Source organism: Sapajus apella, unplaced genomic scaffold, assembly GCF_009761245.1.
Source record: "Sapajus apella isolate SASKATOON/1434 unplaced genomic scaffold, GSC_monkey_1.0 scaffold58, whole genome shotgun sequence".
Classification (NCBI taxonomy): domain Eukaryota; kingdom Metazoa; phylum Chordata; class Mammalia; order Primates; family Cebidae; genus Sapajus; species Sapajus apella.
This window is the reverse complement of record NW_022436998.1, coordinates 6,819,212-6,843,308: the sequence shown is the minus strand read 5'-3', so window position 1 is coordinate 6,843,308 and position 24,097 is coordinate 6,819,212. Positions and strand designations below refer to the sequence as shown.

At 37.1% G+C, this 24,097-nt stretch overlaps 1 pseudogene; it reads right to left on the bottom strand.

Annotated features, from left to right (window-relative positions):
• Positions 1-6,069: 6,069 nt before the first annotated feature.
• Positions 6,070-23,583, bottom strand: LOC116528417 (annotated as a pseudogene).
• Between the last annotated feature and the right edge of the window lie 514 nt (positions 23,584-24,097).

The following is a 24,097-nucleotide window of genomic DNA, read 5'->3' as shown; positions in this document are numbered from 1 at the left end:
AGCCTGATCACCATATTTTTGTAAATATCACTTTGGCTGCTGTGTAGAAAACGGATTAGAAGACAACAAAAGATGCTGAGCAAGTTTGTAAATCTGATCAAGTGTTCTGATGCAGGCTGATACCCGTCTTCTGTGCTCTCTGAGAGAGATGATGGTTGGAAAATCCAGAACCAGTTCCATCATACTGCCCTGCCCTGCTGGCAAATCTACAGCCTGCTGGCCCCTGGAGACATTCTTCTCTCAAAACTAGCATTAACTAATTTAATGTGTATGTATTGATGGGGAATAATGGTCACCATGAAAACCAGGTGGTAATATGGAAAAATACCTATGATATAATGTTATGTGATGAGAAGAAAATGGAACTGGTAGAACTATGTGATCCCAAATATATACAAATATTAAAACAATTATATGACTTTATAAAACATTTGTATAAAATAAAAACTGAAGTCATAAAAAATAAAATTAGTTGTGTCAGGGTAGTAACATGATGAGTGATTTATAGTTTAAAATTTTTAATATAGTAATGATATAATGTTACAACTTATCTAAATCTCACAAACTTAATATTCAATAAAGGAAGATAGACATAAAAGATGTAGGCTAAATAATTGATGGCTCTAGAAGCCTTAAAAAGTTTATTTTTAGGAGGAGAATCCTGCATTGGAGGCCTCTAGGGTCCAGAAAAATGTCCTAATACTAGAGCTAGGTGCTAGTCAGGTTAATTATAATACATTTCATTATTTTATCTGAAATACCAAGATCACTTCCAAGCAGGAATGGAGTCTAGCAATACTTTACTGATGGGGAACTTGGCCACATACTTGTAATATGAGTTTTTGGATATGTTGACAATGTTTCTTCTTTTATTTTTCTTACTTATACAAAGCAAGAAACTTGGCTCACAACCTTGTAACAGACTTACCAGGTTACTCTAGTTTCTCAAACCTCAAGATCCCTTTACTATTTTTAATAGAACAAGGTAAATAATAACATTAATGTAATTCAATATAAATTCATGTCAAATGTAAATTCTGACTCTGAACTCTGGTGAATTTCCTTCAAATGGTATAATCAATTTCAGAGAGGCAAAGTCTTGCTCAAATGATGGCCTTTCTGAGAATCATTAACCGAAGAACAAGAAAAGTATTTCACCATCAGGGATTTGTTCAACTTTAATCACCTCTACATTCTCCTCTCATAGGAAGGTTACTCACATCTTCCAAAGTCTGGCCACAATACCACCAGTTTTGAAACGTTTTCTCTGAACTATATGCCCTAGAATTACTGTTCCTTCTTCTAAATCACTTTTTATTATGCTTCCGAATTATCTTTTTGAAGAGTGTTGTGTAAGTCTACCTCCCTAATAAATCTTAAGTAGCTTGAAAGCAGAAGAAATTAGATATAGAACTGTCCATTACCACACTAATTTCACTCTTGCTATTCCTTGATGGCCCACAACCACCACCACCAACCCCAGCTCTCCTTGAACTTGATCCCTGACAACCACTTATCTGTTCTCTGTCACTATAATATCTCATAAATAAAATCATGGAGTGTGTTGCCTTTGGATATTGGCTTCTTTCACTCAGTATGATGTCCTTGAGATCGATCGAAGTTGTTGCATATATCAAGTTTGTTTCTCCCTATTGCTGAGTGGCATCCCATGGTATACATGTACCACAGTTTGTTTAACCATTCACTCACTGAAAAACGTGTGGGTTATTTCCAAGTTTCGGCTTTATCTTTTTGACTTTTCACTGCTTAGTGACATGTCTTGAAAATAAAAATACTCAGTTCAGATTTGAATTAATTTGAATTAATTGCAAGTCCCACCCAAAGCTAAGTTTTCTGTGCTAACACCTTCTGTCATCTGTACACTGCCTGAAGGGAAAATATGTTACTCAAATCAGAGTAACTGATTGACTTGACTACACAATCCTTCACTCATATTTTAATTTGACATTTAGAGATTGCAAAACAGTGGTGTGGTTCTCATTACATATTAGAGTTCTTATGTGATTTAAGAAGTGCTTTGGAGTAGGGCGAAAACAGATTACTGGTATTTATACCTTGATAGACTATGAAGTCCTTCCTCCGCCATTGTCAAGATGTAACATGTCTTTAGCTCTGTCAAAACCTCCATCAGCATCATCATATCTCCCACAGAGCCAAACCAAATGAAAATAATAATCATAGTAATAACAATAGTATACAATCATAAAAAATTATGTGAAGTATTAATATAAATAAAAGCACCAACAATTTTTTAATGTATAGATATAAAAAGGTAAATTCTATAAAAACAGTAAGCTTTCTATGGAGTGCACCTTCAAGAAAGTTTCATAGTTCTCCTCCATTCCATGTCCAACAAGATTGTCCATAAATTCCATCTATGGAGAAATTCTGGAGTCAAATCCTTCTTTTTGTACTTTCTACCCATATTTGCCATTTTAGTTTGTGTGTGAATTTCTTTCCTTAACAAAGCAATCAACTTAGCTAAGAAAGATTGTTTATTTGGGATACAATGTGCCCTTAATAAGCTTAATCAAAATTAGCACTTTTATAGTATTTGATAGCACAAAAGGGTGACTGTAGTCAATAATTGTACATTTAAAAATAACTAGGAGTATAATTGGATGGTTTGTAACATGAAGGGTAAAAGTTTGAGGTGATGAATATCCTATTTACCCTGGTGTGATTATACATTGTATGCCTGTATAAAAGTATCTCATATGCCCCATAAATATATATATACCTACTATGTACTCCCACAAAAATTAAAAATTAAAAACAAGATAGGCACTTAAAAAATACCTTTTATATCCTGCCACTCTACTCCTACCTCAAAGGAAAGGTCCCTGGAAACTCTAGGTAATGTAGACCCTACGAAAGCATGACATCATCAGTGTGTGGTTCAAAGAGTTCTGAACATTCAAAACAAAAGCAAACAAATCAGTATGAGGATGAAGCCAAGGGAAGATTACTGACCACATGCTCCACAAGACTTGTCTCAGGTACACATGGAACCTGAGAATGTTTAATGTTGTAATGAGATACTTATTCATATCACAAAGTAACACGTGTATTTTCATAATTATAAAAATGCAAATATCTTAAGTGTAGTGTAATACTCAGTAGCTTCAAGTGGCTTTTTTGGCATTGGCATAATACATATATATTTTCCATAGTTAATTTACATTTATCTAATTTTAACTGTGTCTTCCACTTTTTTAACATACCTCTTAGCCATTTGGTATGTTCCAAGTAATTTTTCTCAGGAAGAGATATGTGTTGAATATTGTTTGCACCCTTGAGTGTCTGAGGATTTTTTTTGTTGCCTTAACACAAGAGGTTAAAACATCTTTCTACCACAAAATTCTGTGGATATTTTTCTATTTTCTTCTGTAGTTTAGCATTACAATAGAGTTCTGTAAAGTCACCTTAGTTTTTATATATTTGTAGGTAACCTATTGTGGTTTTTTAAGAAAATAATTAACTTTCTGCTTATATACTTGCTTTATATTATTATGGTTTTGTTTTCTTCTCTATAATGAAAAGAACTTAGCAAGCATATGTTTTCAAAGGTATCCCCCTTGATTTTAATTTTACAGTGAACTCTTTTAGTCTGCAATTATATGTTTCTTTAACCCAAGTTTTCTTCTAGCATGCCTTTGAATATTGATGTGTCTATTCCTTTGTTTTAATCTCGTCAAAGAATCTATTACCTATATGTTTCTTCAATGTCTATCATCTCCTCTGTCATTGTTTTTATCTCTTTGTCTTTTTCTCTGACCTGTGCACTTGGTAATCAAGTTTTTCTCAGAATCACTAATGTACTTTTATGCAATTCTGTCCTTTACAGCCTCCAGTGTTTTTAACTAATAATTTTTAGGATTTTTTTTTTCAGTTTTTCTTTATCTTGTCGAAATTTCTTTATCCATTTAATGATTGCATTTTCATTATGAACAATTGCAGAACTGCAAAACCATATAAAATTCATTACATTGAACACCTATATTTACTACCAGGGTTTAGAAATTAAATATTGCAAATGAAGTTTGTCTCGCTGCATTAATTTTGGTACTTTTTCCATGATATTGTTTGTTTCACCTAAATTTATGTATCTTTCTACCTAAGTATATTAAAATATATATTAAATTATACATATCCATATATATATATTTCTGGATATGTGTGTACATAAAATATTATATCTGAAAGCCACCTTTTTAAACATTTTTCTTTTTATTTCATACCATATTCTTTTTATTTCAGTATATTCTTGTTTCTTATATTTTATTCTGAGTTTTACAAAAACAAACCTTAGCATTAGCTGTTCTAAAAGATGAAAGTACTCCTGCAAGAAGATGCAATATTTTTATCAGCTGTGATTCACATGTGATCAGGCTTAGTGGTAACCACATCCTTCCTGAGTGACCTTTGAAGATCATCCACCATCTCACCATAGGCTGGTAGCCATATTTCTCAGCTTACTCCACATGTTTTCTTCCCTTTCCAGAATGGGAAAAGCCTGTGATTGGGAGTCAGGTATCTTAATTTCTAAAAGCAAGAATCTATATCTGTTTAGTTTATTTGATTTTTGGAGGTTTATTTTGTTTTACGTTGAGTGAGTCATATTTTCTGGGCCTCATTGTCTTCCACCATAAAACAAAAGAATTTCATTAGATGATTTTTGTTGTTGTTGTTGTCTGCAAATAAGCACCTTATTATCAAATAGTTTAGCATCAGAACAAGATTCCTAATTCCAAAGGAGTTTTATTTATATAATATTATATTGTGAGATACATATTAGAAGAATCTGACACTATGTTTCATTCCAGTTTCTCTTTTGCAATTGGGTAACTTGCTTTGATCTAAAAAGTATAAATTTTCATTCCTGTAATCCCAGCACTTTTGGAGGCCAAAGCAGGCAGATCACTTGAGGTCAGGAGTTCAAGACCAGCCTAGCCAACATGATGAAACCCCACCTCTACTAAAAATACAAAAAATTAACCAGGCATGGTGGTGCATACCTGTAATCACAGCTACTCAGGAGGCTGAGGAAGGAGAATCCCTTGAACCTGGGAGGCAGAGGTTGCAGTGAGCTGAGATTGCACCACTAAACTCCAGCCTGGGCAACAGGGCAAGAGTCCATCTCTAAGCAAATAAATAGTATAAATTTATCTCATGCTTATTAATGCTGTCCATGAAATATAAGTATTAGTTCCTTTTCAGATAGTGCTTTATAATTATACTAGTGACAGATTTAAAGACCTATTTTATAGTGACATGGAAGTCAACTACAAGCAAAACATATAGGCATCTTTACTTACAGAGGCAAATCCCTCTTAACACAGAGAAAAGGACCTTATGTCATTATATCAGGCAGATCAGTCCAGGGATTTCATTCAAAAATAATACTTTATACTCAATAATCCTGTGCGAGAAATGACTCAGAGTAAACAGAAAATCAAAATTAGCCCTTGGATCTTGGACAATTTAGTAGCCAAGGCCTTTTGGTGAATTGTAATTAATGCTGTAAATTAGCTACTATTTCTCAGAAAGATGTACCAGAAGAATAGGAACTTCAATAATTACAGAGTAGTTTAGATTTATTTTGTGCAAGTTATTCCTGCATTCAGTACTCCACAACTAAAGCTATTATCTGGGCATACTAAAGATTTATAATAAATTGAGTGCCTACTATATGCAAGGCACCATGCTGGGTACTGAAAATGTGGTAGTAACAGCAGTTTTTATCAGGCTGTCTATGTGTTATCAGCCTGCTGAATAATGGAACATTTGGGCCAGAATAGCATATACTGAGACCAGGGTACAAAAGATATTTGGCTTAAGTGATGCAAAAGAGGAAATGGTAAATAAGATATATTTTTTTTCCTTGACCTTACTTACATCTGATCAGAGTATTCAATGCATTCTACATAAACTCTGGATTTAGGCAGATGAAGATTACCATCATCCTTCTTTTGGCAGATGTAAGTGCTCAGTCAAATGTAACTCTTCATATGTTCTATTAATTCAAGAGAAATTATTTATCTCTGGCTTTTGCAGGGGAAACAGAAAGGTTCAGAAACTCCTTCTCTGAAGATGGGATCCATTTTTAAAGGCTTTAACTCTGCTTTCTTTGCTGATAAAGTTCTTCAGGAGATCATGGTCCATTTATGCAAAGCCTGACATTTGTTACTATAGTCAGATGGTTTATGCAAAATCTGAAGCAGAATTCTTCCAAATCACAGGCATCATACTTCACAGCAGCTGAGAGCAGAGTGATTGCATTCTGCTCGCAGATGCCTTGCTTGATAATTTGTTGGGAGAACTTTTTTCAAATAATTTTCTTTATAAAATGTAGTCAAGTCAAGAAATCCTACTACCTCCTCAGGACTGATGCTGTCTGTGTACAGGTATTCCAGGAATGCCCAGTAAACAGAATATGAAAATTTTTACATTATTTACATTTTTACAATACAATCCTCATTGCCTTCCAACAGTGAATGAAAATGCTCACATACACCAAATTTTGAGAAGGACTTTATGTGCATAAATGTATTTTCCATCGACCACAAATCTCAAGACTGCAGTGTCCAGGTTGTCAGATTCCTTCTTTAATGATTCAGGTACTGTGGGATGGGGTTCTGCAGAGAGGAGGCGCCATGAGATAACAGGAGCAGCAAAACAGGCAAATGCGTCATCACTGCAGAAGTGGGTGAGGTGAGGGAGGATTGCCAACTGGCCCTGGCACTGGCCCCACATGTATGCCTGCCCACCCTGGGTCTGGCCCTGGCACTGGCCCCACATGTATTCCTGCCCACCCTGGGTCTTGGCAGCAGATATGTGGGAAGAATGACAGACTGCAATCTCTATAATCCTGTCCTTTTCCACAATGATGAAGGTGGGATAGGAATGGTTGCTTTTATTGCCAGTGCCCAACTGCTCATAATTGGCACCCCAAGGATATGCTTGGCCTTCATCTGTTCATACTAACGTGTGTCTGTAGGCATAGGCAGCCTTCTCAGTGTCCACTGCCACCATGGAGCACACCTGTCCATGTGTTGTGTTCACAGCCTCTTTATTCTGTAAGTAGCCAGTGACTCTTTGAGCCACTGGCTGATTAACTGTTGATTCAGATCTTACATGGCTAGAGTTATTGTAAACCAAGGTAAATACCTCTCCATCAGATATTAGCACCAAAGAATGGTGAGACTCATAGGCAACTTAAATGACTTGTTTGACAAATTAGTGGAGAAGCCATGATTAGTTGCTCCAGTGCCCGGCTGGCTATAGGCCTTATGACCCCCAAGTAAAGACTTCTTTTGTTGCAAGGACAATGTGTATACCACTCCCACAGCTGAGGCTGGCTATCTTTTTGCCACTTAAAGAATCCAGTCTCTGAGGTTTGATGGTGCTCTGGATATTACCTAACCCCAAACAGTCACAGTAGTTTGTGCCAGGCACAAAAATCTCATGACTTACTGTAGGATATAAAACTTCATGATCAGCACTGCCAAAGACACAAGCCTGATGAATTAACTGCAGTTCTTCCTCAGAAAAAAAGGTTGAAAAAATAAAAAGGCCACTTTCCCACATCTGACTTATGCAAAGATGACAGAGTAGCCTGTACTGACTTTCAGGGATTTCCTACCATTATTACATTTTGCATGTAATAAAGTAATTTTATTGCTGATTCTGTGAATCCATTCATTTATTTTATGACCTTGCCACTTTCTTCCTAAAGAAGATGAAGTTATTCCATATGGACTCAGTCTTGGGCAGTTCCTTGGTCAACTTTTCTCTGGAATTGGAAAGTTCCAAATCACTGTTAAGAGTAGACTTCTCAAGTCTTAGCTCCACTGAAGAATGTATAATCTGCTAAGCTGGTTGTTACAAATTCTGGAGCCTAGTATTCAGTCATCTTTAACCCTGTCCTTTTTAGTTCTTTGTAAAGTTGTCTTCTAGAACAAAGTTAATGTGACTCAGTGCAGCCTGAGCCATGTCCACTCTGCCTCCTGGGCCACTGTTACTGCCTGGATTTTTTTTAACTCTAAATATTAATGAGTCTAACTATATACTGATCTGCCCGATACAGTAGCCACTAGCCATATATGGCTATGTTAATTTAAATTTTAATTAATTCAAATCAAATAAATTTAGTCCTCAGTCTTAGTCACATTTTACATGCTTGATACTTCATGTAACTAGTGGTTATGGCACACATATGAAATATTTCCATCACTGCTGTCTGTTGGACAGCTCTGGATAAAGGTCTAGGAAGAAGCTGCTGCGTGAGATGGGATAATCTACAGCTGAAGCAGGACATATTGACACAGAGCTTGATTAGTTCAATTAGTTTCAGACTGGGAGAAGCACCTAAGGCAAAAGCCTCTGAAATCAGTTTATCATAGGGGAAGCTTATCAACATTGCAACCAGACAGCACTCAAAGAAAATGTCTGCTACTTACAAGCTATATGATCTCAGGCAAGAAACTTAGTCTCTCTGAGACTCAGTTTGCACTTTTGAAAAATGGAAATAAGAAAACCAGCCTTATCACTTTAGCATTAATTGTATAGTAGCACCTAAAGTGTTGGTGATGGTAAGTCCCCCACCCTAAATGCTTCTTGAGAAATTCTTGGCAAAGTTTCTGAAGAAAAACTATCTTCACCATTGAGAGATTCCTGATCTTCCCTATTCTCACTCTATTCCATCCTCTGCTTCCAACTAAAAGGATCACCTCTCTGTCTGAACACCATAGCACTTTATTGTTCCTTTTTCTATGGATCCATCCCTTTTCTACCTTTAACTGCTCTGACTTGTAGTCCTCTACCAGAGATGGGCCACATGAATGCAGGGACTTGCCTTAACTCTCAGCAAACCTTGCAAGGAGATTGCATATAACCAATGACCAATATACAATGCCCCAGAGATTTTTCCATTGTCAATTTTTATTTTTCATGAATAAAAAGGATAGTACCTCTCCCTGTCTCACTGGTTCACCCTATACCCCTGTAGAGAATGAACTATCAAAAGAAGCAGGAAGAAAATAGTATCACATTCCTCAAGAGATGCCTCATGAAGAGCTAAGGGAGGGAGCACAGTCATCCCCAAACAGCATGACTCTTCCCTAATCTTAAGTAGAGCAGTGTTCTCCTATGACAATATTTCCCAAACTTTCATCATTCACATTCCTCATTCACAATGTTTGCCAAATCTGCATGCTACCAATAATATTGTTTATTTTAAAGTTTCAAAATTGATTCACTAGTTCACTTTTTAAGAGAAATTTTATGCAACTATCCCGTAAATAAGAAAAAAAAAAATAAAGTATCATTTGCCAAAACTTGAAGGTAACCATAACATAATAAAAAGGAGATGACTGATAATAAAGTAGATAGATGCCATGACTAGCCAGTGCACCTAAGTTTAATATCTGTGTTCTTTTTGTTAAATGTATGCTGTTTGTTTGAAAGGGAGATCAGCAAGTGCTAGAAACAATGACATAACCCAAACCAGACTTCCTCCTTGATGTGCTCAGAAGACTGAAGGAAACTTGACAGGGAGACTGTAATAGGATGAATAATGGCTCCCAAATTGGTCCACATTCTAATCTCAGGAACCTGTAAATGTTGCTTTATATGGGAAAAGAAACTTTGCATATGTGATTAAATTGGGATTTTGAAGTGAGGAGCTCATCCTGGGTCTTCTGGTTCTGCCCAGTGTAATCACAACGGTCCTTATAGAAGAGAGGCAAGTAGGTCAAAGTCAGAAAAAGGAGATGTTACAATAGACCTGAGGTTGGAGTGATATACCGGGGCCAAGGAATGCAGGCAGTCTCTAGTAGCTGGAAAACACAAGGAAATGGTTTTTTTTCTGGTCTCCAGAGGAATATAGCCCTACCAACACCCTGATCTTAGAATTACAACTTCTAGAATGTAAGAGATTAAATTTATGTGCTGTTTAAGCCACTGAGTTTGTGGAAATTTGTTACAGCAGCAAGAAGAAATGAATACAGAGACTGATTGACATACCATGTTATTCAAGGTCATGTAATATCATGTATCAGCTAAAACCTTCCATAGCCCCAGTGATGTACACCTACACATGGGGACACTGCCTAATGAATGCCAATAGGCAGACAGCTATAGAACAATTTAGGCCTGAGGCAGTGAAGCTGGTTGCTAAGGTGATGGTTGATTATAGGGAAAGCTCTGCATGGCTAACGTCCTGTTTCCTCCACTACTTTAGCTTTCCTTTAGAGTATCGCATCTGATCTGAGGAAAAGCCATTCCAGAATCAGCTCTCCTTCAACAATGGACTCTGCATTTAGGTAGGTCATATCTATGGCTCTTTCCACTCCTAAATTGAACTATTGTTCTGTTATATTAAAATAGATTTGGCAATACTTTCTTAAATTAAAAAAACTTACTGTACTTTGTCTAATTAAAAAATAAAATCTGCTTGTTATGGCCATTTTAGAAAATAGAAACTAACAAAAAAATAAGTTAATTTCCTTTTCATCCAGAGAAACCTGCTTGGTTAATATTTTGATAGATTTCTCTCTGGTCCCATTTCTGTTCATGTCCATTTATAATTTGAAAAGTATTCAATAAATATTATTTACCAGCCTTCATTTTCCCTGTTAAAACATATTATGAACACTTTCGCATTACAAAAATATAGAAGTATATTATAATATACTTCTATATTTTTGTAATGACTAATATTTTGTTGTAGACATGAATTATAATTTCTGTAATCAGTTCACTCACATGGATATTTATGCTACTTCTAATTTTTCACCACTTCCTTATAAATATTTTGACTCACTACAGATGGCTCCTAAAAATAAATTTCTGAGTTAGGAGTATTTAAATTTTTTATATAAATTGCTAAATTTCCCATCAGGGAGTTACAAAAATTTACCTATAAAGAAGAATAATTTTAAAGGGAATTAATTACAAATTTTGGTAAATATAAAAGGAAATAAATGGTAAGCTTTTTTTTTTGGGTGGTTGGGGGAAGAGCGAAAACCTTTTATTTTGTATTCTTGTGTTAAGCCAGAGAATCTGCTTGCCTTCCTCTTCACCTAATAATCTACTGGAGAAAGAAGGAAGAAAGAGATGCAGGGAAATGGAGTAACTTCTTAAAGTAGGAAAAAATAAGTGAGAACATTTTCTCCTAGAACATCTAGATGAATTTGAAAACACTGCTATGGCCAGGTGCAGTGGCTCCACCTGTAATTGCAGCACTGTGGAAGGCCAAGGCAGGCAGATCGCTTGAGCCCAGGAATTTGAGACCAGCCTCCTGGGTTCAAGAAGCAACATGGCAAAACCTTGTCTACAAAAAAAACACAAAAATTAGGCAGGCACGGTGTCATGCACCTGCAGTCCTAGCTACTTGGGAGGCTGAAGAGGAAGGATCACATGAATATGGGAGATCGATGCTGCAGTGAACCATGATCACACATGACATTTCAGCCTGTGCAACAGAGTAAGACAGTGTCTCAAAAAAAAAAAAATACAGTAAAATAAAAATAAAATCACTACGAGTATCAGTGTTTTGGGGTGTCCGAAAGGTGTAGTGGATGGGGACAAATCTCATTATGGTGAAATGTAGAAAGTCTTTTAGCTCTGCCTATTTCAAAATTCTCTTGGTACATAGCCAACCAAGGATAGATGTGATGATTTAATCAATGCAGAGAATCAATCTGTGTAGCCTTAAAGTACATTTATGCTTTGGCTGTCTACACAGATTTCTAGATGGAGAACATCCTGATCATTCACTTGCTAAGTACTGACATGGAAAAGCCCATAGCATCCACAGCAGCTGAGCACTGGGCCAGCTTGAGCTAAACCCAGTCCCATAAACTGTACTTACTACAGAACGTGGTCTGTTGTTGAGATTGCCTGTTCCAGGATTTTTATATATTAATATTTTAACTAAAAATGATACAGAAGATTTCTAAGTAATCAGCTTTACTTTTATTTTTTTCTATCTCAACCCTACAAAATGACATTCATCCTAATAATAACAACAATAAATAGCGACAACATCTTAAGTAGCTTCCGTACGCCAGACACTGTGCTGTGCATCTCACACATATATTTTACTTAGGCTTTACAATAGTGCTGTGAGGAAGATGCTGTTATTATTGGCCATTTATGAGTGAGCAATCTGAAAATCAGCAATGTGTCCAAGGGCCCATAGCTGGTGCGAGGCAGAGCTGGAATTTGAACCTAGGTCTGTTGAATTCTACTCTTCTCTCCTGTATCTTCTAAGTCAGACTCTCTACCAGGTAACCCTGTGGCTTTAGGCTTCAGTTGGGATTCCCAGGCCTCAAACAAAACCTGCACATCTTTTGCCTGCCTCTCTAGTGGCCCTGGGAAAAAAGTTTTAAAGAAACCCAATGACAGCTGGAGTCTTGGAGTCCTTTCTGATACCCAATTGTTCCATCTTTCCTTAGGTATATTACATATTTGAAGGGGTGGGAGAGGTGGAAACAATTTTCTTGTATATCTTTAAGGGCACTGTTTTTTAAATTGTCTACAAAGTTTCTGGACTAGTTTTATGTTTTATTTTATTTTGTTGGTATATGTTAATGTGATTAAGAATAGGCTCCATTTCCTCTGGAAAAATATGCCAGACATCACAGACAATTAAATAAACATTCTAGGTCAGGCGCTTTTGGGAGAAAGCTCCTGGGAACAGTATATGTCAACATTAGTGACAGGTCAAGGTAGGCAACACACCAGTATGTTCTGGAAATGGAGCTGAGAATCCCAAGGCCTCAATCTAAAAGCCAGAATGCATAAGGAGAGGCAATCTCTGAATACAGAGACACTTACCATTTATTTCATTTAAAGGGCAAGAGTGAATATTGCTGGGATGTCTCCTGAATGCTATGAGGTACTTGAAAGGGCCTCTTCTTACCCTACTTGCTCTCCCTCCTTTCTCTTTTCATTTCCTTCTGCCTCTTGTTTGCCTTAGCCTCCATCATGCTGAAGCTGATCTTAAACATTTGGGCAACTTGTTTCCCTTTTCTTGGCCCTAATTTATTCATCTAATCTGCCAGGGCTTTTTCAGCCTCAACACAATATAGTTCTGTAATGTGATCACTTTAAAAATCAGAGCAGGACAACAGCAGATTTGCACAACATTGCCCTTCTGCCCCACACCAGCCATGGAAATTGCAGTGCCTGCCTGCCTCTTCAGTGTCTGGGTAATTCTCCCACTATATAGTTCCCCTCTTCTTAAGGGTTTGTGCTGCTTCCTAGCTGATCTTAAACCCTAAATTTGGAAACCGCACAAGCCTGACCTCCCTCTAAGTACTTCAGGACTAAAATAATCCCCAGCCATTTCTCTGCTTCCTACATCAAAATTTCCAAAATCACAAAGGCTGAAAATATAAGTAGATATTTTCTAATTTTTTAAAAGGACCTAGATATAACATCAGAGGAGAGAAGGATTATAGAAATCGACTTACCCAGTGACATTTTTAGAAGCAAAAAATCTTTTCAAAAAATGCTGCAGAAGCTCCAACACACATAAAATAAATGAGTCACAGTAATATACATTTATCATATACAATTCAAATTTATGATCTTCACATATTACAAAGTACAGTGATAAGGGTGAAGCTACTTTAGTAATCCCCAAAATTAGAAATGAGATTACAAATAACAGAACTTCAGTTATATTTACCTAGGCTTACACTGTAGTGCTCTGTTTTATTTGGCTATAGGATATGATAGAATCTGCACAGATGATACAGCTGCTTTTAAACAAACGTTTTTAAAAACTTCAATTATATAAGATAGCAGAGAAAGTTTTACTTGAAAGTTCTGACAGTGACTATGTGGCCACTGATGTTTTGCAATTTGATAATATATACTTTGGGATTAAAAGTGAAACAAAATGCATCTATATGTGGCATTAGGTGATTCACAGCAATTTCCAATTGGAATTCTGTAGACCAAATCCATGTGATCTTATTCTCTAGTCTTTCCTATATTTGTTTGTTAAATGCAAGCTGGTTTTATGATGCCTAATTAATATTTAAACCCACTTTGAGATTAAAGAAAACTGAACCAACATAAACTATCATTAGCTGTCATAGAAATTAGTAACCGACATGAGTGTGTCTTCAACCTCTGTAGTTTCTCCTTACACCATTTAAAAAACTCAAAGAGGTCATGGTTAGTATGAGTCATCATTTTACTACATTTTTGATGTGGTGAATATAGGAAAATGTTTAACACTAAAAAAACAATCTTCTTTCACTTTATTTTTATTTTTCGTTCCTTCACTATCCTACTGCAGACATGAATCTTTCAGTTTGTGAGACCAAATTCTTCTCTGGGAAAGGAGCCAAGCTGGGAGAATTTGCAGTATGGGGATTAGAGCATCTCTTCCTGCAGGTAGCTTGCCTGTGAGTGTAGCAAAGCACTGGCTCCCACACTCAGCTCACCCTCGGAATCATTTGATTCACCTGATAAAAATACAAAGTCCTGGGGTCCAAACCTGGAGTTTCCTTCAGTGGGTCTGAAGTGGGACCTGAAATCATTACCATTAATTTGGTGCTTCTGATGATTCTCTGACTTTTTTTTTAATAGGAAAGGTAAAGTCATGGTTGAAAATTTGTTTCCACTTGGCATGATTAAAACCAGTGCTTTGAAAAGAACACACAATTATGATATGCAGTTGCTGTCCAGTGGATTCAGGATTCAACATCTGTTCTAGAGTTGGTCATGAAGAACAGGGAGCATTTCATAGAAATGAAGTAACATTGCTCCTGAGACAATGAGAAAAGTTCACATATTTTTCTCACCTGGAAAATGGACATCTACTAATTCATAATGGCAAGCTTACATGAAAACAACTTTTGGAAGACTTATAAACAGATACCAAAATTTAATAATTTAAAATACCTTAAAATGTTTGTATATCTTTATTAATATTTTTAAGACCAGTATTCATATACTGTGATGACTCCAAGGTTTCTCAACCTCAGCACGATTGACATTTTAGGCCTGATAATTTCTCGTGGGGGCCTGTCCTGTGCATTTTAGAATGTGTAGCAACATTCCCCGCCTCTACCACTAGATGCCAGCAGCACTCTCCTAATTACAAGCAAAAATTTCTCCAGACATTGCCAAATATTCCCTGGCAGGGCAGATCTGCTCCCAGTTGTAAAGCATTGCTCTAGAAAAATCACATAATCTCTCTGGAGCTTCAGATTTCTATAATGTAAGATCAGGGAGTAAAGCAGTATTCATAGCAGTAGAATCCGAAAAGACTAATACAGGTAAAATTAAATAACTGGTTAGAAAAAGAATAATTCAGATTAATGCCAACCCATACTGAAAAATAAATCTCAAGTCATCTAGAATTCCAAATGAAAAAATAAGTTAAAATATTGAGAAAATATAAAGAATGTATTTAATAGCCTTAGGATAAAGAAGATCTGCCTAAGAAAAACAGAAAACCTGGAAGCTAAAATTGAAAACCTCAAAAGACTTAACTCTATAACATTTTACCACTTCTCTATGATGAAATAGTAACTAAAGAAAGGCAAAATGCAAAATTTTAAAAAGGGAAAAAATATATTTGTAACATTTATAACAAACTGAAGATCAATATTCATAATAAAGAAAAAGCCCAAGCAAATAATTAAAAAAAATTTAAAAAGAAACAGAAAACAGGTTAACAATTTGAAAAAGCAATTCATAACAAAAAATTAAATAGCCAAAATGCATTAAAAAATTTGAGTCTCGTTATAAGTCAGAAAAATACAAAGCAAAACTACAGTGAGATATTTTGAGCCTATCATATTGGCAAACTTAAAAATATTTGTGAAAATTAATAATAATTTATGAAAGAAGGCATGGAGGAACAGCCATATTTATGCCCTATTTTGTTACATTGGTTCAATCTTTTAGGCACAATTTTGCAGTAGCTGTCAAAATGTAGACTTGCAGATGACTTTTCACCTAATGTTCTACCCCTATACATCTAGTCTATTAAAAACAATTTCATGCAAGGATTAATTGCTACAGTATTGCTTTCTTTCTTTTTTTTTTTTTTTTTTTTTGAGACAGAGTCTCGTTCTGTTGCCCAGGCTGGAGTGCAGTGGCACGATCTCTGCTCACTGCAACCTCTGCCTCCCGGGTTCAAGCGATTCTTCTGCTTCAGACTCCTGAGTAGCTGGGATTATAGGCATGTGACACCACACACAGTTAATTTTTGTGTATTTTTAGTACAGACAAGGTTTCACCATGTTGATCAGGCTGGTCTTGAACTCCTGACCTTGTGATCTACCCGCCTCAGCTTCCCAAGGTGCTAGGACTACAGGCGTGAGCCACCGCACCTGGCCAGTATTGCTTTTAACAGCTAAACATTGCAAGCCAACTAAGGGCTATGATTGATACATCATCATCATCTAGTGATACATTCATATAAAGTAGCTTTATGCAGTAAATAAAATAAGCCATATTTAAAATATTGAAAAGAAAAGGACTTTTGTGTGACAATGTTTCAGAACTATATATAAAATGTAAATATATACATATATTTTAATAATCTATTTATATGTTAAATATGTTTATCTCTGCATATAAAATTATGTGTATATTTATACACACACAAACCTCTTGAAGCATACACATCAAATGATTCATAGAAATTAATTTCAGGGAGAAAAGTATGTACATCTTATTGTATGTATTTTGTAGTGTTTGAAGTTTTACCACAAATATGTATTTTATAATTTTTAATTAAATTGTATAATTTTAAAATAAATGCAGATATTGAATTAAATGATTTCTAAAATCTATGACTCCAGCCCTAACACACTGTGATTTAATTAATTCTGGTTTAGAAATAACATGGAAAAATTTAGGCTGGGCACAGTGGCTCATGCCTATAATCCTAACACTTTGGGAGGCCGAGGCAGTGGATTGCTGGAGCTCAGGAGTTTGGGTCCAGCCTGGACAACATGGTAAAATCCTGTCTTTACAGAAAATACAAAAATTAGCTGGGCATGGTGGCATGTGCCTGTGGTCCCAGATGCTTGGGTGGCTGAGGCGGGAGGATTGCTTGAGCCCAGGAGTTTGAGGAGCTGCAGTGAGCCATGATGGTGCCACTGTATTCCATATTGGATGACACAATGAAACTCTGCCTCAAAAAAAAAAAAAAAAAAACAAAAAAGAGAAGAAAAGAAAATTTAAGATGCCAAAACTGTGTTCATACTACAAGTTCCTTTAAGAAAGAAAAGGCATTATAATTCTTAAAGCACCTGATATACGTTTGTTCCAAATGGTATAGATTTTTGCACTGATCCTCACAGCACCTTATTTTAGTGCTATATTAACTGAGACTCAGAGAGGTTAAGTGGTCTGACCAAGATCATTGGCTCAGAGAGGAAAAGAGCCAAAATTCACACTTGAATCTGTCTGTGGGGAATATTATTGCTGCTCTGTACAGCAGATGTTTTATAGTTTCATGTGTTGATGGAGAAACTCTGGTTTATCTTATAAACTTCAGGGCAGACAGCAAGAGGCCATGGTGGAGTAGCAACTGTCCAGTAGCATAACCATCATGACCTGCATGAAGTAAAATTGCTAAGATGTGGTGGATGCTTATTCTGCACCAGGCCCTGCATCCATACCACACTTAACACTCACAGCAGCCTTACGAGGGAGGTACCATACTGTTCCCATCTTGCAAATGAGGATGCAGGCTCAGCAAAGGTAGGAAAGTTGACCAAAGTCACATATATAGCAAATAGTGGAGCTATTGGTCTGACTCCTCTTCCCATGTTAATTTCTGCATACATAGACTAGTGAAGAAATTATTTGCTACTAGCTAGACTTTGGGGAAAAGAAAAACCTTAAAACTGTAAGATGGTAGGTGTTCAAGCATTTTGCAGGCTAATGCTCAGAGTCAGAGATAAGCTTGTTAGTTTACTTTGATATGGAATGGTTTGCAATATTTCAACACTGGAGTTTAGCATATGAAGAACAATCACATGTAGACTGATGTAGTTAAGATACCCATTAAAGTCTAAGTGCACATGCAGGCATGTCTGAAAAACTGGGAGGGCAAGTAAACCAAATACTCTGAAGACCATTTGCCTGAAGATCTCAGGGTATCTCATGAGATAACTCATGTTAAGAGAAGGAGTGGGATATAAGCTTGACTCCATACAACAGTTTTGGTCATTATTATAGACTGGTTCTAACAAAAGCATTGACTCTGACTGTCAGATTGGTTCCATGGCACAGCCCACACGAGAGTAAAGGGTGTAATTTTTAAAACCTGAAAGAATAGTTTTAATAAAACTCAGTAACTCAGTTCAACATGGGTAGAACAGTACTATCCTGAAAGCCGTCTCACCTGTAACTCAAAGAGAAAACAGAAATTCTCCCCAACTTTGCCAAAGGGCTTCATATAACTTTGACATTTCAGATGTTCTAGTAATTCCTCTGTGACAGGAAAGCCAGACACATAGGGCATTCCCAGCATGTCTATCTGGAAACAGTAGACTCCTGAGGAAAAGTGGAAATGAGCACGAATGTCCCCCAGGAGATGGGGACTGCCACATTGATCCAGAGGAAGCAGTGTACGCCAAGCAGAGCAGCAGCAATATCCACAGGCCTGTGCTTGTTGTGAACAATGTGAGACACGAGATGGGGACCCCTGGGGACATTTTGGAGCTTCTCCAAATCTTGATTTAAGTGAGGATTCAGGAGTCAGAATGTACTGACCTTTTTTTTTTTTTTTTAGATGGAGTCTCACTCTGTCGCCCAGGCTGGAGTACAGTGGCACAATCTCAGCTCACTGCAACCTCTGCCTCCTGGGTTCAAGTGATTCTCCTGTCTCAGCCTCCTGAGTAGCTAGGACTACAGGCACATGCCACCATGCCCAGCTAATTTTTGTATTTTTAGTAGAGACAGGGTATCACCATGTTGGTCAGGCTGGTCTTGAACGCCTGACCTCAGGTGATCCACCTGCCTCGGCCCCCCAGAGTACTGGGATTACAGCATGAGTCACTGCTCCCAGCCTAGAAAGTACTGTTAATGTGGCCCAATTTATGCCTTCAGTTCATGAGATATAGATTCCAGACAATAAGGAAGAATTCTCATATTAGGAACTCAATGTCTGCAAGTGCACAAAGTTGCAGAAAGTGAGCAATATCTAGCAGATGGTAATTTGTGAGATTGTTAGGTAGAGGTGAAGTATAAAGCCTCACTCTGGAAACTAAAACTTTGTCATTTGAATAAGGGAAATGGGAATGAATGAATAATAACAACTCCTTTGTGAATAGAACATTCTCAGATGCAGACTCACTCAGACACCCAACTAAGTTCAGGTTTAAAATGGAAGACAAGGCGGTAGTGTGACCAAGCAGAGGGTGGTATAGACGCCTTCTGGTGAGAAGGCGTCTCGTGGTTGGCAGCCTTCAAGTATGCCCCAACAAGATAATAGGCAGCAAATGAACTTTTAAAATGACACCCAAAGACAATCAGGTTATCTTAACATAGGAGCCAGACCACCAATGGAATTATTTACAGAAGAGGCTATTCCTAGCACCGTAGCCAAAATGCTTTAAGTCCCTATTCCAATATAGCTTATTTCTAGTTTCTCAAATTACCCAGAACAACAAATTACCAATTTCTTATAACCTAAGAGGTTGCTTTGTGAGTGTGGAAGTAAAGCAAGGGAGGTGACAGGCTGGTGGACACTGTGTCAGCCCGTGGAGAAGCCTGAGGACTCACCCCAGCTAAGCAAAAATTTCCCCTGGGGAAGGCATTGCTTGGGATTCCCAGATGCAGCCCTGCAACTTCCTCATTATAATTCCCATCCAGTTTCTGCTATGAGTAAAGTATCTTTATCATAAATGGCCTCACAAAATCATCGAAAGCGATTTTAATGCGCTTTAGTTAAAAATGTATATGTGTATACATTCCCTAGCCTATGTTTTAAAGATATGTTAGAAAACTAAACTGATAATATCAGAGTTATAGACCTTACACTGGTTGAGAGTCACCAGTCTTAGACCCAAATAGCAAAATTCAATAACCATGAATGGTGTTTAAAGATGAGGGGTCCTTGAGATACATGTAGGCAGTAACTTGGATTAGCAGTGCATTTCACCTTCTGGCTCTTTGGCTGAGTCCATGAAGCCTGTATTAGTCCTAATTAGTTTAGGAATACATCCCTAAATCTTCAGGCCTGTGATGGGAGGGGCTGCTGCAAAGGTCTCTAACATGCCCTGGAGACACTTTCCCCATTGTCTTGGTGATTAACATTTGGCTCCTCATTACTTATGCAAATTTCTGCAGCTGGTTAGAATTTTTCCTCAGAAAATGGGATTTTCTTTTCTAGCACGTTGTCAGGATGTAAATTTTCTGAACTTTTATGCTGTTTCCCTTTTAAAATGGAATGTCTTTAACAGTACCCAACTCACCTCTTCACTGTTTTGCTGCTTAGAAATTTCTTCTGCCAGATACCCTAAAACATCTCTCTCAAGTTCAAAGTTCCATAAACCTCTAGGGCAGGGGCAAAATTCGGCCAGCCTCTTTGCTAAAATATAGCAAGAGTCACTCTTACTCCAGTTTCCAACAATTTCCTCATCTCCATCTGAGACCACCTCAACCTGGATTTCACTGTCCATATCACTTTTAGCCCTTTGGCCAAAGCCATTCAATAAGTCTCCACAAAGTTCCAAACTTTCCCACATTTTCTAATCTCTGTCTGTTACCCAGTTCCAAAGCTGCTTCCACATTTTCAGATACCTTTTCAGCAGTGCCCTACTCTACTGGTGCCAGTTTACTGTATTAATCCATTTTCACACTGCTGATAAAGACACACCCAATAATGGGCAATTTACAAAAGAAAGAGATTTATTGGATTTATAGTTCCACGTGGCTGGGGAGGCCTCACAATCATGATGGAAGGTGAAAAGGACGTCTCACATGGCAGCAGACAAGAGAAGAGAGCTTGTGCCAGGAAACTCCCATTTTTAAAACCATCAGATCTCATGAGACTTACTCAGTATCACAAGAACAGCATGGGAAAGACCTGTTCCCGTGATTCAATTACCTCCCACGAGGTTCCTCCAATGACACATGGAAATTGTGGGAGCTACAATTTAAGATGAGATTTGGGTGAGGACACAGCCAAATCACATCAAAGCCCAAGGGCTTTATAGAAGAAATGTAAGAGGACTTTTCGTCCCTTGAAAAGTTATGAAATTTTGCATAGAAACGCAAATGCATGTATTTCTGAGGAGACAGTCTTGTTTTTGTCAGCTCAAAAATGTCATGCAACTTTAAAGTGTTTAGAAACAATTGTTAGAATTTTGATGTTTATGTATTCTAAAGCCAAACAAATGTGAGGAAAAATATATTTCAGCGCATAAATACTACCAGGGATATTCACAAACTGTGGGCATAAATTGGGTCACATTAATAGTACATTGTGACTCTTGAATCCTCACTTGAACCAGGATTTGTAGAAGCTTTACAAGTTTTTTTTGTTTTTTTTTTTTACTATTTCATTAATTTTTGAGAGGAATTATTTCTCATGTCCAAATAGAGCTAACCCTTGATAGTTTGACCTCATATCGAAAAGAGGAAGGCACATGTTATTTTTTTTACACTGCATGGTTCAAATAAAATGTAAACGGGGCTTACTGAGCCAATTTGAGGTGAACTTTACTGGGTACTTTGCATAAAGGGTGGAAGTTTCTGAGGTTGATCTTGACATGTATTCTTTTCTCCTACCTCTTTCCAGGTTAGGGAATGTTTTGTTTTTACAGTTTCAAGGTTTTTTTTTTTTTTTTTTTTTTTGAGACGGAGTTTCACTCTTGTTACCCAGGCTGGAGTGCAATGGCGCAATCTCGGCTCACCGCAACCTCCGCGTCCTGGGTTCAGGCAATTCTCCTGCCTCAGCCTCCTGAGTTGCTGGGATTACAGGCACGCGCCACCATGCCCAGCTGATTTTTTGTATTTTTAGTAGAGACGGGGTTTCACCATGTTGACCAGGATGGTCTCGATCTCTTGACCTCGTGATCCACCCGCCTCGGCCTTCCAAAGTACTGGGATTACAGGCGTGAGCCACCGCGCCCGGCCTTTTTTTTTTTTTTTAAATATACCATTTTATTTGTTTGGTTTTTTAGCTGTTTTGGTTTTTATAGTTTTTACACATGGCATATGAATGTATAGGGCCATAGGCTGATTTTCATTCACTTTTTAATTAGAAAGTTTTTTCTTAATGTTTATTCTAGTTGACCTGTTGGTTTTTTGTATTTTGATATTTAATTAATTTATAGTGTATATTAAGGGAGATCCCTTTTTTTTCATTTTAAGAAGTCCAGATACTTCAGACCCTACTTCTTTATGTACTCAGATGACAAAAACCCATTTCCAAAGGTCACAGAGTTCCTAGATAGAAGCCTTTAAAAAGAAATCTCTCAAGATCAGCACCTTGAAGTGGGAGGCCACATGGCACACGTAGACTCCTATGTCTTTTATAATGTTTCTGATACTCTCCACAGGCTGGGGATTGCAAAGTGGCAAGGGTGTTGTAAAATTTGCTCAAAATGTCGCTTTTTGAGCTGACTTGGGATATGTCTTTGCCTGCTTCCAAAATGACAGTTATGACCTTGTAAAATTACCCAGGAATTTGAGAGCCAAACTTAATTCTATTTTCCCTGCAATATACTTAGTACCCAAGGAGGCCAGCTACAGCTACAGAAAGCTAAAAGAAAAAGAAAAGGAAAAAAAGAAAGAAAGAAAGAAGGGAGGGAGGGAGGGAGGGAGGGAGGGGATTTGGGGTAGGGGATTGAACCAATCAGTTTATTGCCATAAATTCTCTTCTAAAAAAGTCTCCACAGTATTCACAAGCATGTTAATCTAATGTGGGAGTTGATTTTACCTGAACATATTGCAGCAAAGTTGTGTAGATGGTACCTGCCAAACTCATAATGACATCATTGGGAATTATTCTGAATTTTAAATCCAGAAGGTAACTTTTTAAAGAGACAATTCACAGAGATTGATATAATTGCTTTCTAATAGTAGGTTAGGCTTCATCTTTGATGAAGCAGAGGACATCAAAGTTTACGTATTTTCCCATGTAGTCATAATGCTGAACAGCAAATTAAAATATCTGAATCTCAGTTCTGGCCTTGCCACAATCTAGTAAGGCAATGTTTGGCAAGTCATTTAATGTGGCTTCACATTTCTAAAAATGAAAGCTGAATTAGATTTTTTTTCTGGCTATATGACATTTACAAATCCTAAAATGTGAATGATGGGAGCCCACATTCTTTTCTGAAATCTCATCTTGCCTACCTTGAGGGAGAACTCATGGGGCGCTGAAGAAATAGGGCTCTGCAGTGTTGGATAAGTGTTCTCTCTGCTCTTCTAATTAGGTCAAATGGCTCCTCTAGCAGGCATCAAATTAACCGTGCTAGTGACGCTCACACTGGTCCAGATAAGGATGCAGGCTTACCTCTTCACAGCCATGCAACCAGCCCAGAGTGGAGGAGGCTGAGTCATGCGGGCTGATGCGTTCTCACAGACTCATCTTTCCAGTTTCAGCATCTGGCTCCTTCACCCACCACATTCCAAAAGTCTGAATATTTATGTGGCTGCTGTTAGCTCAGCCTTGAAGAATTGATATAATAAATAAATATTTCACTTTAATTTTTTTTTTTTAACTTCTAACACATGCTTTTTTTTAAATGACAAATTAACTCTCCTGGCCTGCTCAGTTATTAGTGTGCTAAGGAATTGCTCACATTTGCCTCATAGTCAATTGAATTGGACATTTAGTTCATGAAAATAACTAGGCTACAACGCATTATTTTAAACAATAGCTGACAATTTATTTACTAGATAATCTAATCAATATTCCAGCAATTTACTAGTGATTACAACCTAAAATAAAAAGTTTGTATATATCTATTTAATTGAAGTAGACAGAAATGGGCTTAACGTGGAAGATTTGTTTTCTTCTAATTAATGTTCTCATCCATCCCTAGAGATAGAAAATGTCCATAAAATTTTAGAT